Below are 13283 nucleotides of genomic sequence, written 5' to 3'. Positions count from 1 at the left end.
CAGGGTGATGCCTATTTGGTGCCATTTGCTGAAAAATCTTATTAGGGCTTTATCCTGCTACCCCTCGTAAAGCACAGATGGTGACCTGGTAAACCACCAATTGAAAATTGGATCCTATTTTTATCTATCACCTTAGCAGAATAAAAAAGTTCTTTTATACTTTATAACACTAAAAAGCACCAAAATGGAACTGGTGTAGTTTGCAAATTGTGAGATTTGAAAATTTTGCTTGCAAACATACACACAAAAATATTAAATAATAAAGTGCAGTGGCAATGTTACACGTTAGAGTAATTTAGTTTTTATTGAGCTACCTTTTTATTATCAAATGGCGTCTCTAAATTGTTTACAAACAATTCATTGTGATGTATAGGGGGAAATCATCCATATAGAATGGTCAGATTTTAAGTTTTGATCTGCTCTCTTTGATGTAGTAAACAACATACAATTATTTTTCTCATGTGGAAGATACTTTGCATCAATTTTATATAATTTAAAGAAAATGCATCTTTATTATTATTCACCATATATGTGCTTGCTTAAAAATATAGTGATCTCCCTCTGCAAACATTATATTAATTTTTAAGTACTTTAATGAATTCCAGTTTTAGAGTTTCATGCCTAAATGATGTCACCCTACCTAGGGGATAAGAACAGTGAAATATACAATAAGGGAGAAATATAAACAGCAATTCGCTTTTTGAGCACGTGTGAAGTGATGTGAAATTTTGCTAGTATATACCATTTCTCATAAGCACTTTATATACAGCTTTAACAACTCTAAGTAAGGTTTTCTTTGATACTTAATACTTTTTAAAATATAAGCACTTCATGGGGAATGTCCCTTTTCTCACTCTGTGACATGAGTTTAAACCTTTTTTTTTTTTTTTTTTTTGATTAAAAAGTGACCTCCGTGGCGAGGGAAGCAAGCCTACGTCACAGCTTTGTTTCAGAACTCGTTGAGGAGGTCTGCGTCACCATGGAAAGTAGGCAGCACACCGTTAAAGGGCTCCAGCTGGCCTCTGCACAGAAGCAGCTCAGATCTCCTCACCGGACTTCAAAGCCCAGCTAGTGCCAGAACGCTGCCTGGCCATGCAAATCAGAGGCACAAAGGGAGAATGCTCCCATTTCATGGTGTGCCGCTGGTGTCCGGCCCACGTCGTGCCGCACGTGCCGGCTGGGAGCGCCGGGCGCAGAAGGGCGCTGCTCTGACTCGTGTGACAAATGCAGTTAACACCAGATCCATATTAATGTTGTCAAGTTCCCTTGATGTATTTAAACAGATTTTAATTATTTGCAGCGTCCAAAGGCCTGAAATATATTGCCTAATAGTTCTTCAAAGAAAGCTTATTTAATGTGTGAATGTAAAACCTCTCATAAAAATGAAACTTTTATATTGGCCTTAGTCATTGACATAGGTTATTCATCAAGTCAGCAATTTGTGTGGCAAAGTGCCATTTGAATAGTGTATTGTTAGGATACTTATGGTCCACTTGACAAGGGCTCTTGCTGTAAATAGTGCAATTTGACTCCAGCTGTTAAAGAGTGGCTTTGACAGCAGCCAGATAGAATGCAGATGCCTTACTGAACTGCCGAAAAATCAATATTGGGTTCTTGTTCAGAGTAACCTGTCCTTTTCCCTTCTGTGGATTTATAAACGACTATCAAGGGTTTGTAAGTGGAAGTTTAAATATTATTTTAAATGTAATTCACTTTGAATTTCAAATTAAGACCTGTGATACATGGTACACATGTGGAGTTTGGGGGTGTTACTTCCAAACCCTGGCTCATGTTTAAACCCACTTACGGTTAAGTTGAATCTGGAGTCTCTGGCCTCAGTAGAAACGAATTCGTGTAAAACAGAGATCCAGAATTGCACATCTCTTGTCTATTGCCAGACCGATTATCTCTTCTTCTTGATTTTTCTTACCAGTTCATCCTGTGTGTGCCTCCCATCTCTGTGTGTATGCCTTTTTGTGTAGCTGGCGGAGTTCTTTGTGGTTGTGCCCATAGCAACACCCACAGAGGGCTGTCAGCCTGTTATGTCCTCAGCGTTGTTTTCCTAAAGCGGTGTCTTGCTGGCTTTGAAGAGTTTTCTAGCAGTTTTCAGCACTCCAAGGTTGCTATGATACCTGACTGGCAGTAATAGATATTGAATCTGTTAATTACAATAAGTACACACAAGGGCTCTTCTCTGAATGGCTGTCTCTACTCTTGCTATTGTTATGTTTAAGATACAGAAAAGGAAGTGAAATTATATACACAAGGTGAGAGAAAGAAAGTTTCAAAGGAAGTCTTACCAGGAAAATATCCAGGTATAAGAACCTTTTAGCTGGTTATTGATTACCCAGGATTAGAGATACATTTTTTTTGAAATTATCTCTAGTTTTGACTGGATTTTATTTTGAATTTTTACGGTTGCTTACCCGAGACGACATAAATCTTCATCTGAGGTGGGCTGAGCAGGATTTGCAAAAAAAGCAGTCATTTTTCACTGAGAAATGCCAACATCAAGTGTACCTTATCCAACTTTTTTTTTTTTTTTTTCGGTGAAGGCTGTTAAAATAGCTACCTTCTATTCCTAACCAACTCTGCATTTATTGAATTTCTGGCCGTAGCAGCAACTGAAAATTCATAAAGACAATAACATAATTGCGAGTGGAAACTTTTAAGGCTGATTCAAGATCATTGTTACTGTTTTTATAATTGCTGATCAGCAATTGTGATTTCTACCAGAGAAAGGGTTTTAGCTGGTTTCAAAAACTGTTATCTCCTCTCTTAATTATAAGATAAGAATTTTTGCACTGAATACCTGTCTGCATCATTTCTTTCATTTCTTTACTGTCAGATGTAGCTGAGATTTCCCTCAGTTCCCTGCCACTGCAATAATCTGTCAGAGACATGGAGACCTAAGATCATAACTTTCTTCTTGAATGAAATCTGGGCACAAGCATCAGTGAACTTGTATGGAGGGTGGTTCCAGTATAGAAATGTAGAAAAACTTAAGTATTTCAGGCATTTTAATTTTGAACTTAGCTTAATGTAGGAAAAGTTTAGCAAAATTTATTAAAGCATATCTTTAAATTTTCCTGCATTTTCATTAATAATTTTATAAATATTGTGAGACTTAGGAATCTGTAATCATTTCCATATCATATTACCCACTCATAACCATTGAGGGACTCTTTGCTTCCTCATTTCTCCTTTTCCTTTTCTTCCTTCTCTGTTGTAAATTGTTTTTCCTTTTTAAAAAGATCTTGGATTTTCAAAGTTTACTGTGATGCCTGCATCTCGTAAGATGCGAGAGATGGACCTGCTCACCCTAGGGATACTCCATCACTGAACAACTTGCTGGTCTGATTAACAAGTGGTGGTAAGTGGTTCCTCTGGAGAGAGACTTGGTGCTTTCTTGGTAATCAAATCTTTGTCTTCGCATTAGGAATATCTTGTGTTCTTATCCTACTTGTGGTGATTAACCCACTGGTTGATATTTTGAGGAGTGAAGTTTGTAGAAATCCGGATTTGAGTTAACTCAAAGAGTTAGTTGCTTATACCAGGAAAGGAAGGAAGGAGGGGAGTAAAATTTTTCTGCCTGAAGGCTGGTAGTATCACTTATTGACAGAGAATACCATCTGGGCCCATTCAGAAGAATCCCAACAGGAACATTGCTTCTGCTCCGGTGACTTATGTTGAAACTGGTCCTGAGAGAGCGGCAAATGCAAAAGAGTAACAGGAAGCAATTCTCAGAAAAGCAAGCATTTATTCTCATGGACTATTTCCCCTATACTATTAAAAACAAAATGCATTAAGACTTTAGCTTTGTTCATTGGACCTAAGAGCATGAACTTACTCAACAATATGCCCAGCCAGTAGCCCTGTGCATTTGTCTGAAGTGGGCTTTCATAGTGATGGCCTGCAGCTGCCACCCGTTCTCTGCGTCCTCAGATGACTTCCACTTATTTGTAATTTCCTTCATACTATATAGTTCCTATGACTCTACAGACAGCTGATTTAGCCTCAAATTAAAATACCCTCAATAACCTATTCACCCCAGGGTGATTATTCCTGCCAGATATAAAGATGATTCTAAGAGACCATGGTGAGCAGGAGGGACTTTCTTAGATACATATTCAACTCCATGTAAATGTGGGACAGAAAATCAGAGTGGTTTTCTATTTTCATCTACTGTTCAGGGCCTGATGGCATTTGGAAAGCAATTATTTTGAAAGCTTACAATAGGCAAAATCCTGCTCACCTTCCTTTTATCTTTCCCGCTCCCACTAGGAGTCTCAGGTCGTTCTACAAAAATCGGCCACCTCCATTTACTCTGGGGTTCTCAGCTGTGTGATTCTCCTTGTTCCTCAGGGCCATCTCCATTTTACAGCTGCCACAGTGTGATATCAGTAGTATGATTCTTTGGTAGAATTTGGAAAGAGTAACACAGATCTTTATCTCTTCCCATTTGATTATCATGAATGTAACATGAGACATTTTTGACAGCTGTTATGACTCCATAAATTTAATAGCTTAACTGAATTTAGAACTTCACTGAGTTTGTTATCATATGATTGACAGCTTAGCACTTTTAATTACCAAGGACATTGCTTTTATTCAACCAGGTTATCAAAGACAAGTTTATAGATGGTAACAAATTGTGCTTTAAGCAATTTTCCCTGTATGTCTTTGATGTTTACTTATGCTAACAATCTACTTAAATGATTCTTAGACTGTGCTTTTACATCAGACATAAAATCTCTGGTGTTGCTAAGGATGGAACTGGTAGGATAGTGGCAAAAAAAAAAAAAAAAAAAAAAAAAAAGAAAAGAAAAAACAAAACAAAAACCTGCTAGTTTTGAGAGTATTTTTGCAGAGATTTCATTTTGTGTTTGATAACAATTCCATTAATCATGGTAAATTTTCTTCTGAAATATACATCTTACCCAAATGATCTACCCCTCTATGTTAATCAAGGGAGCAGATGTGATCCCATACAGACAATTCCGCAAGGGTTCAGGTGATGTGCAGCAATTCAGATGATGGTTTGCCTCACTGTTCTTGTGAACCTATGACAAAAAAACAGAGTTGTGGGGCCACAGTTTGATGTTTACCTAATATTCTATGTCCATTAATTCTAGGAGTTCATGTATGTATTATTGTATTTATGAGAATTATCAAACTCTACCCTCACTAATAAATAAAATCTATTTGAGCCCTTAATTTATCTATCTGTAGAAGGAACATAGTACATAGGTACTTAGTTCATAGACAAATCAAAAAGCATATTAGGAGCTAGAAATAAAATCTACTAGAGTCTCATTATGTATGAATGGTGCATCTTATCTCTTAAAGATTTTGTAGCCTTTTTGTGGCCACCTGATGTCTTCTTAATAAATCATTTAAAATGGTTGCTTTTCATTTCCATTTTCAGGAATTGCTGATTTCATTCAGAGTAAACATGCAACACCATATCATACTTAAAAGTTTTCTCACTTGAGAACTAGAGCCAGGTAATCAGTAGTTCATGAGTGATAAAGGATTCGGAATGATTTTTACTATTCATTTCCACAGCTGTTTGTTCATTTCCACACTCTGGACACATAGATATATAACTAAAACCTAGGAAATAGTGCCTTTAATATTTCAGAATTTTCATAAAATTCAAATTGCCAATCAGTGTTATTGTATCATTTGTATTGTGTTTCCTAAAGTGGAAACTGTAGCTTCTGTTTTCTTAGAAGGAACACCTTCTGAGTATTAAACATGATTTTGACACTTACTCTGGGTGTGGGAAAAATGTTCTGTAAGGATTACACGTATTCTTCAGCCACAAGAGTATCCAGTCTGTCTAACTTTTGCTACAGTTTATGAAATAGTCTTTTCAGCTTCCAGCATTCCTGGGTTAGAAAGAAAAAAGCCTAGGAAATAAGCATTCAACCATTATTTAAGCTGTATTCATCTGCAGAATTAAAACCAATATTATAAAGTGTATTTGAAAAAAATGTTCAAAAATGTCAGCCTCTAGGTTTAATCCTTAGCTGGTTTGCATCCTGTTATAGAAATTCATATATCTACTGCTGCTGCTCTTACGCCAGCGTGTTTTCTTTCCCCTGATTCTTTACCTTCAAGTAGACGCCTCAGTGCAATTTCCCACTATGTAATCACTCACTTCCCATCATTTTCTTTCTCAACATTCTTCTTATTTCCTTTAAAAATGTTGTTTTAAATTTTCATTTCATTTGGGAATCAGAGTTCTTCCATCTGCTGGTTCACTCCCTTAATGCCTGCAACAGCCTAAGCTAGGTCAGGCTGAAGCCAGGAGCCTGGAACTCAATCAGTTGTGGGCAATGACCCAAGAACTTGAACTCCTTTCCAGTGTGTGCATAATGAGCAAACTGGATTGGCATCAATGTAGCCAGGACACAAGGCATTCTGATATCAGATATGGGCACCCAAGTTGCATCTTAATCACTGCACCAAATACCCACCCCTATTTTATATTTCATCTTCTCTATCCTCCCCTAAAGTATAAGCTCAGAGGAGAAATTTACCCACTCTATAAGTTTATCATAATGTCCTCATCAGCTAGGATACATCTCACCTAGGGGAAGCATTTAGCATTTAGAAATATTTGTCAAATAAACTCATAGGTTCAAAACTACTGTAGTCGAATATGAGAACTAGGTGGTAAGAAAGTGAGGGATACTTCCTTTTTTGAACTGTCAGAGGAAGAATGTTAAAATGACTCCCAGGGGGAAAAATATGTATTTATTTTGTCCATCGATTACTTTAAGTCCAAATTAGCTTTGTGTGTGACTTGATCATATGGAGGGGAGTGACATAGCAAAGAAACTGTTGAAACACAGCTGTTACCCAATGATATTTAGACTGCATCAATTCACAAAACTATAAGCATATTGATAAGTAAACCACTCTAAATCCCAGTTCAAAAGTTTGTAAGAAGAAGCTTCTAAAAGAGCATTGATAAAATTTAATATGCTCAGCCCATTAGGGAGGGATGATTCAGTATAGATAAGGAGGCCCTAACAACTCAAAAGGACTTGGGAAGATTAAGGTGGTTTCACACACCAGCAAAGTTTATATTGTTGCCCCATTTACTTACCCTTAAATCTTTGTCTCCTTTTTCTAGTAACAACATTATATGAAATAAGCACTCAGAAATAGCCTGAGGATTACACTGTATATCATGAGCACTCCGCTTCCCTGAAATAATTACTTTCCTAAGCCCTCCCCTCAATACAAAACCCCTGAAGCCAGCAAGAATGTAATCAACAGGTTTGTAATAACTTCTAGAAATGTAAGTGTAATAAATATGAAGAGGCCTGATTTATGTTTCATTTCCCAGATGCAAAACCTGTAGTATAATTTCAGCATCCCGCAAGAAGCAAACACTGCTCCCTGCGTCTGTAGAGCATTCAGAAATCACTCAGCTCTGCCTCTAATCACAGGATGGAGAGCACAGGGCTGATTACACCCCAGCACGTACGACATTAAATGCTTTTCAGTAACTCCTTGTGGAAACATAGGGTGGCATACTGGGTTGGCAGCCCCAGAAGACTGCAAGTCTCATAGAATTTTCTCTTCTTCCTTGTCTCATATTCTGTTTAGAGCCCAGTAATGAAACTGGGCTCCATGATTGCCTTTTCTGTAAGCTGACGTTCCTGCACATGGGTGGTGTGGTTGACTCCACTCTGCATACAGGCAGTCCTACCTCAACGCATGTACAGATATTCCCTCATCTAGTCAGATCCTACAGCATCTGTGTGTGTAATCTAATACCCATGTGCTAGTTGACTTGTAAATTAACTATGCATTACCTAGTTCTTTTACAAGTATTTATCCCATGTTGCCAATTAGGTCTTTAGCTCTTCGGAAACAACCAACTCCTGCAGCTGTATCTTATTTAAGTTTTGTAGCATGGAATGCAAAACACGATATTCATTCAGGAAATATTCCTTGAACATCCTCTGTGTGCTAGGCACTCTTTTTGATACTAGGAATTTCAACAAGAACTTAGCATTCACGGGGCTCATTAGGAGAGGAGAAGGGAAGTATCATTACATTCTGTACAATTGCATCTACAAGGGGCCAGCATTTTGGCATACTGGGTAAAGCTGCCACCTGCAATACTGGCCTCCCATGTGGGCACCAGGTTGTGTCCCAGTTGTTCTACTTATGATCCAACTCCCAGGAAAAGCAGAGGAAGATTATGCAAGTGTTTGGGCCCTTGCCATAATCATGGGAGACCCAAGATGAAGGTCTTGCTTCTGCCTGGCCCAGTCCTGGCCCTTGAGACCATCTGAGGAGTGAGCCAGCAGATAGAAAATCTCTTTGTTGGGGTTAGTGTTGTGGCATAGTGGGTAAAACCACCTCTTGCGATTTGGGCATCCCCTATGGGCACCAGTTTGTGTCTTGGCTGCTCCACTCCCAAACCATTAGCTCCATGCTAATAGCCTGGGAAAAGCAGCAGGAGATGGCCCAAGATGGACCCTTGCTACCCTTGTGGGAGATCTCTGAGAAGCTCCTGGCACCTGGCTTGGATCAGGCACAGTGGTGGCTGTTGAAATTGTCTGGAGAATGAACCAGCAGATGGAAGATCAATTCTATCTCTCTAACTCTCTTGACTCTTTCAAATAAACAACCAATATACCCTTAAGATGAAGTCTTCTGTTAAAATATAATTTACATAAATCAAAGGGACTTCATACCTTAAATTGTATTCTTCATATTTAGATTGTGGTTTTACCTAAAATAATTTTTTATAAATTTAAGCTTTCTATTTATGATAAATAAGGGATTGGTAAACTTTTTCTCTAAGGGCCACATAGTAAATAGGTTTGTCTTTGTGGGCCATACCATCTCTATCGCAGCTTCTCAGCTCTAACTTTGTGAAGCAAAAACAGCCCTAGATGACTCATAAATAAATGAGCATTTTTGCACTACAATAATATTTTATTTATAAAAAGATAAGGTAGGTAGAATTTGGCCTGTGGGCCATGGTTTCATGATCCTTTCTAGGATAGGCAGTGCTGTGATCACCGTCCATTATAATTGAATGGAATAGGTGACAAAGAATGCAAGCTTTCTGCTGGAAAGGACTATATTTTGTTATTGTCATTAAGAGCTTCGCTTGTCATGCTTCTTCTTTGCTAAAAGTTAAAACTGTTTTTTTCACTCAATTTGGGAATCCTCGTTTGTAATATCTATTTTGACTTTTTAGCTGTTTTTGTGCTATTCCCACTTCTCCCTCCTTTAAGATAATACATAAACTTCCTTTTGCCAATCAGTTATTAGCTGTGTGGTAAGATTGTTTGAAAGAGCCTATGTCTCAGTTAATTGTTTTATAAATGTTATATACTTTCTTAATGTGAGCTTACTCCTTAGATATTGATTACAATGGAGTAAGTTTATATTGAATTAACTTTATCTGGTGGCCACAGAGAGAAGTAAGAGCATACTTCAAAAATTTTGTGGACAAATGAAATTAAAAGATAAGTTTACCTGAATGCAAAAAAAAAATTGAAATTCATGTATCATTTTTTCATGATTTCCATTTTCATGACCTTTTTGAAAACTCTTTTTGCATGCAAATTAAGTATTGCTGTTGCTACTGCTTCGTGTAAATATGCCTAAGAATTATTCAAGGAGCCAGCGCTGTGCTGACAAACCATTTGGATGCCGGTTCCTGTCCCGGCTGCTCAACTTCTGATCCAGCTCTCTGCTATGGCCTGGGAGAGCAGTAGAAGAAGCCCAAGTCCTTGGGGCCCTGCTCCTGCATGGGAAACCTGGAAGAAGCTCCTGGATTCGGATCAGCATAGCTCTGGCCCTTGTGGCCATTTGGGGAGTAAACCAGAGGATGGAAGATTCTCTCTTTCTCTGCTCCCTCTGTGTAACTCTTTCAAATAAATATTTTAAAAAGAATTATTCAAAAATGAAGAAGCACTTTATAAAAATTTGCCTAGTTAGTGATTAACCAACATTTAGACCTCTATTTTTCTGAATCTTTTGGCCAATTAAAAACTTATTGGTATGATATTTGGAAAACGGTAATAGGCACAGGTGTTTGGAGTAGATCAGACTAGTACATTCATGGCAATCTATTTTGATTTGTTTTCATCTCTGGCTGGTGAGTGCAAAGTAACTTAGCAACACATACTTGCTATCTTAATTGACAATTATATTCAAAAAAGGAAAAGAAAGTTGAAGGAAACAATTGCTATTTAAAAAAATGCATCTGGGACAAGTATATTTTCTTGCCGCATATAATTTGACCTTAATTATTAGTGAAATTGTTTTTTATTTTGATATTGAGCACTTTTTTCCTATTAGTGTCATTGACCATTTTCAAAGGATCCAGAATAGAGAAAGTTGAGTCACGCAGTGTTATTAAACAGTTGCAGTCACCTGTCAGAAGTTGGGAGGAGGGGTAGTTTTGTAGGAGAAGCACACAAGTGCAAGAGATCACACTTTATGTAGTGGAAGAAAACACTGGACTTGGAGTAGTCTGTGTTCTGACTTCAGCTTTGGCACTTTAGTTCTTGGGTTGATTAAATGAATTGGTGTATGTCTTTGAATCAGTCACCAAGGCTCTCTTGGCTCCAGGTCTGTCTTTTCTGTATCCAACTATTGATACCAAATTGAATAACATCTGGGTCAGGATAGGCCAGGTTATACTCCAGTAACAAAAAATATGCCAAATCCCATTAGTTTAGAACGTCCTGAATTTCTCTCTTGTTCACTGTACCCACCAGTCTGGATTCAGAGGGGCCTCTGCTGTTTAAAGTCACCCAGAGGCCAGGCTCCTGAAGCAGAGGCATGTGCTGGGAAAGTTGGAGAACCCAAAGCATTTGCAAAGCATGCTAAGGGGATTCCGTACTATAGTTTTATACCATGATGAAATAATCTTTTCTATACTGCATCTGGTACTGGTGATACCCTACAATCTGGAAGAATTTTTTAGAATATTTGATAAGCTTATCAGCAAAGATCTTTAAGTGTTCCTAAATTTTTAAAGATTTATTGATTTATTTGAAAGGCAGAGTTACACAGAGGAGAGGAGAGAGGAGAGGAAGAGAGAGAGAGAGAGAGAGATGTCTTTCATCTGCTGGTTCACTTCCCAGATGGACGAAACTGCGGGAGCTGCGCCAATCCAAGCCAGGAGCCAGGAGCTTCTTCCTGGTCTCCCACGTGGGTACAGGAGCCCAAGGACTTGGGCCATCTTATTCTGCTTTCCCAGGCCATAGCAGAGAGCTGGATCGGAAGAGGAGCAGCCAGGGCTCGAAAGGGTGCCAATATGGGATCCCAGCACTGCAGCCAGAGGCTTTACCTGCTATGCCACAGCATTGCCTGCCCCCCAATATTTTTTATTATGAGAATTACTATCTTTGATTTCAATTTGCTCATACCTCACCTTGCAATTTTTTTTCTTTTTCTGAATACTCTTAGAGCTTTTTTCCTTGAAATTGATTTCTATCACTCCTGTTGGATTGCCTAGAAAGGAAGTTGAGTTATGTATTTGAGTTTCAGAATTATTTATAAAGCCCTGAAATTTTAAAGCCAGTGCTTGTTCCCAGCAGCCGGCAGCACAGTGTGGCTGTGGCTCCTCCATTGGGGAGAATGCCTTTGTCCCTAACTTTTGTCTCTGGTCTGCGAGTTCCTTTCTAGTCCAAGAATCTGGAAACATTCCTTCTCACCCCTTTGCTGTTTTATTCACCTTCTTCCTTTCCTTCCTGTCTCCCTGATCTTTGCCTTCAAAGGTTCTTAAACATTGGTGAGTGGTTTGCTTACCTTTAAATCAGTTATGTGCTATATTATTTCTCATGTACATGTAAACAAATCTGTTTGTATAACAGAAATTGATCTGACTGCTGAGAAATTAGTGTGGAAATACCAAAGCAGGATACCTGTCTCATGGGTTTTGTAAGGACAAAATATGGAAATTTAAAGTTTTAGATTATTTAATAATATTCCTATCTTGGGAACTTTAGTTATTATTTATTTGTTTTTGCTTGCTACAAATCAGAAGTTTTGACAACAGAACCTGAAACTTTTAAAAACTATTCATTTTTCAATCATTAAAAATTATACTGAGAGTTACAGATGTGATTTAGAGAGCAATGGTTACATTTTTAGAGTGACACAGAAATAATTTTTTTAAAGCAAACTGGCTCTTTATTTCTTTAAGATAGGGTGACCAAACATGCAGATTCTCTGGGGCAGTCTTAGCTTCTGCGTGTTGTTCGAATGTCATTATGAATAGTGCATTTTGTCATTCCAAAAAGCAGCCTGGCTTGAATAATAAATTACAATGTCACTGTATTTAAAGGAGACTAGCAATTTATTTAAGGGAGTAAAAGTATATACTTCTACTTAAAGTTAAACTAATAATTTCAAAATATTCAAATAACCATGATATATCAAAACAAAAATAGCAGAATCCTCTTCCAGTAGGAAAAATTAGCCATAAGGTAAATCTTTGTTTTTTAAAATTTCATCCAACAAATACAGTCTCATTTTTATTAATGATGCTTAATACACAGAAAACTAAGTTCATTGCATGGCACATTGAAGTCTTTCTCTTAAAGTATAGTTATAAATATGGTAATTTAAGTTGCAACCAAGTAACCCTTAGAGCTGCTTTATAAAATTGTTATTCCTCTCACTTAAAACACAAAACCTTTCATTTATTAAGAAACAAGCAACCTTGTCCATTAGCTAGAGTCAGATTATGTATTTCAGAAACTGGAGGTTTTATAGGACATTTTACACTGCTGAACCAGTTTGAAGCCTGAAGCCGGATTTCATCTATCTTTATATTCTAAGCTGTATAGTGTTGCAGAAAGTGTCCATCTGTTCAGCGGAGATTGCTCCAAATAGTGAGTGGCCAGAAAGACTGAGATGGTCAAGGTCAAAGGGGCCTCTTGACCCTGTGATACTTGCCAAAGCAATTGGAGCATCGCGGCTGATATATAGTTAGATACAGTTCGCTAAGGCAGGCTCCACTTTAATTGGTAATGATAGCAAGAATACACAGTAAAGTCATTGCTGAAAGAAAACAAAAAGTATCCAATATAGTAATTTATTACCAGTCAGTGGGTTTCACGCACTAGGTTGTTTTACCCCTGCCGTGGTGAGAGAAAGCAAAAAGGTCCTCTAACACTTAGCTGAAAATGGATGCCCTGCTGATACCTGGGAAGCGTGGTGGCCCCTGATTGCCCGTGCCATTAGCTTGGTAATGTTGTCTCTATTGTAAACTCAGCGCCCCA

The 13283-nt window shown here is 37.9% G+C and overlaps 1 protein-coding gene across 3 annotated transcripts in view; it reads left to right on the top strand.

The window, feature by feature from the left end:
* Positions 1–13283, top strand: part of WDR72 (WD repeat domain 72) — a 243332-nt gene that overhangs the window by 92382 nt on the left and 137667 nt on the right. The gene's annotated exons all lie outside the window — the stretch shown is intronic.

Source organism: Oryctolagus cuniculus, chromosome 12, assembly GCF_964237555.1.
Source record: "Oryctolagus cuniculus chromosome 12, mOryCun1.1, whole genome shotgun sequence".
In the NCBI taxonomy this organism is placed as follows: Eukaryota; Metazoa; Chordata; class Mammalia; order Lagomorpha; family Leporidae; genus Oryctolagus; species Oryctolagus cuniculus.
Note: the sequence above shows the minus strand (reverse complement) of the source record. Positions and strands in the feature narration are given on the sequence as shown.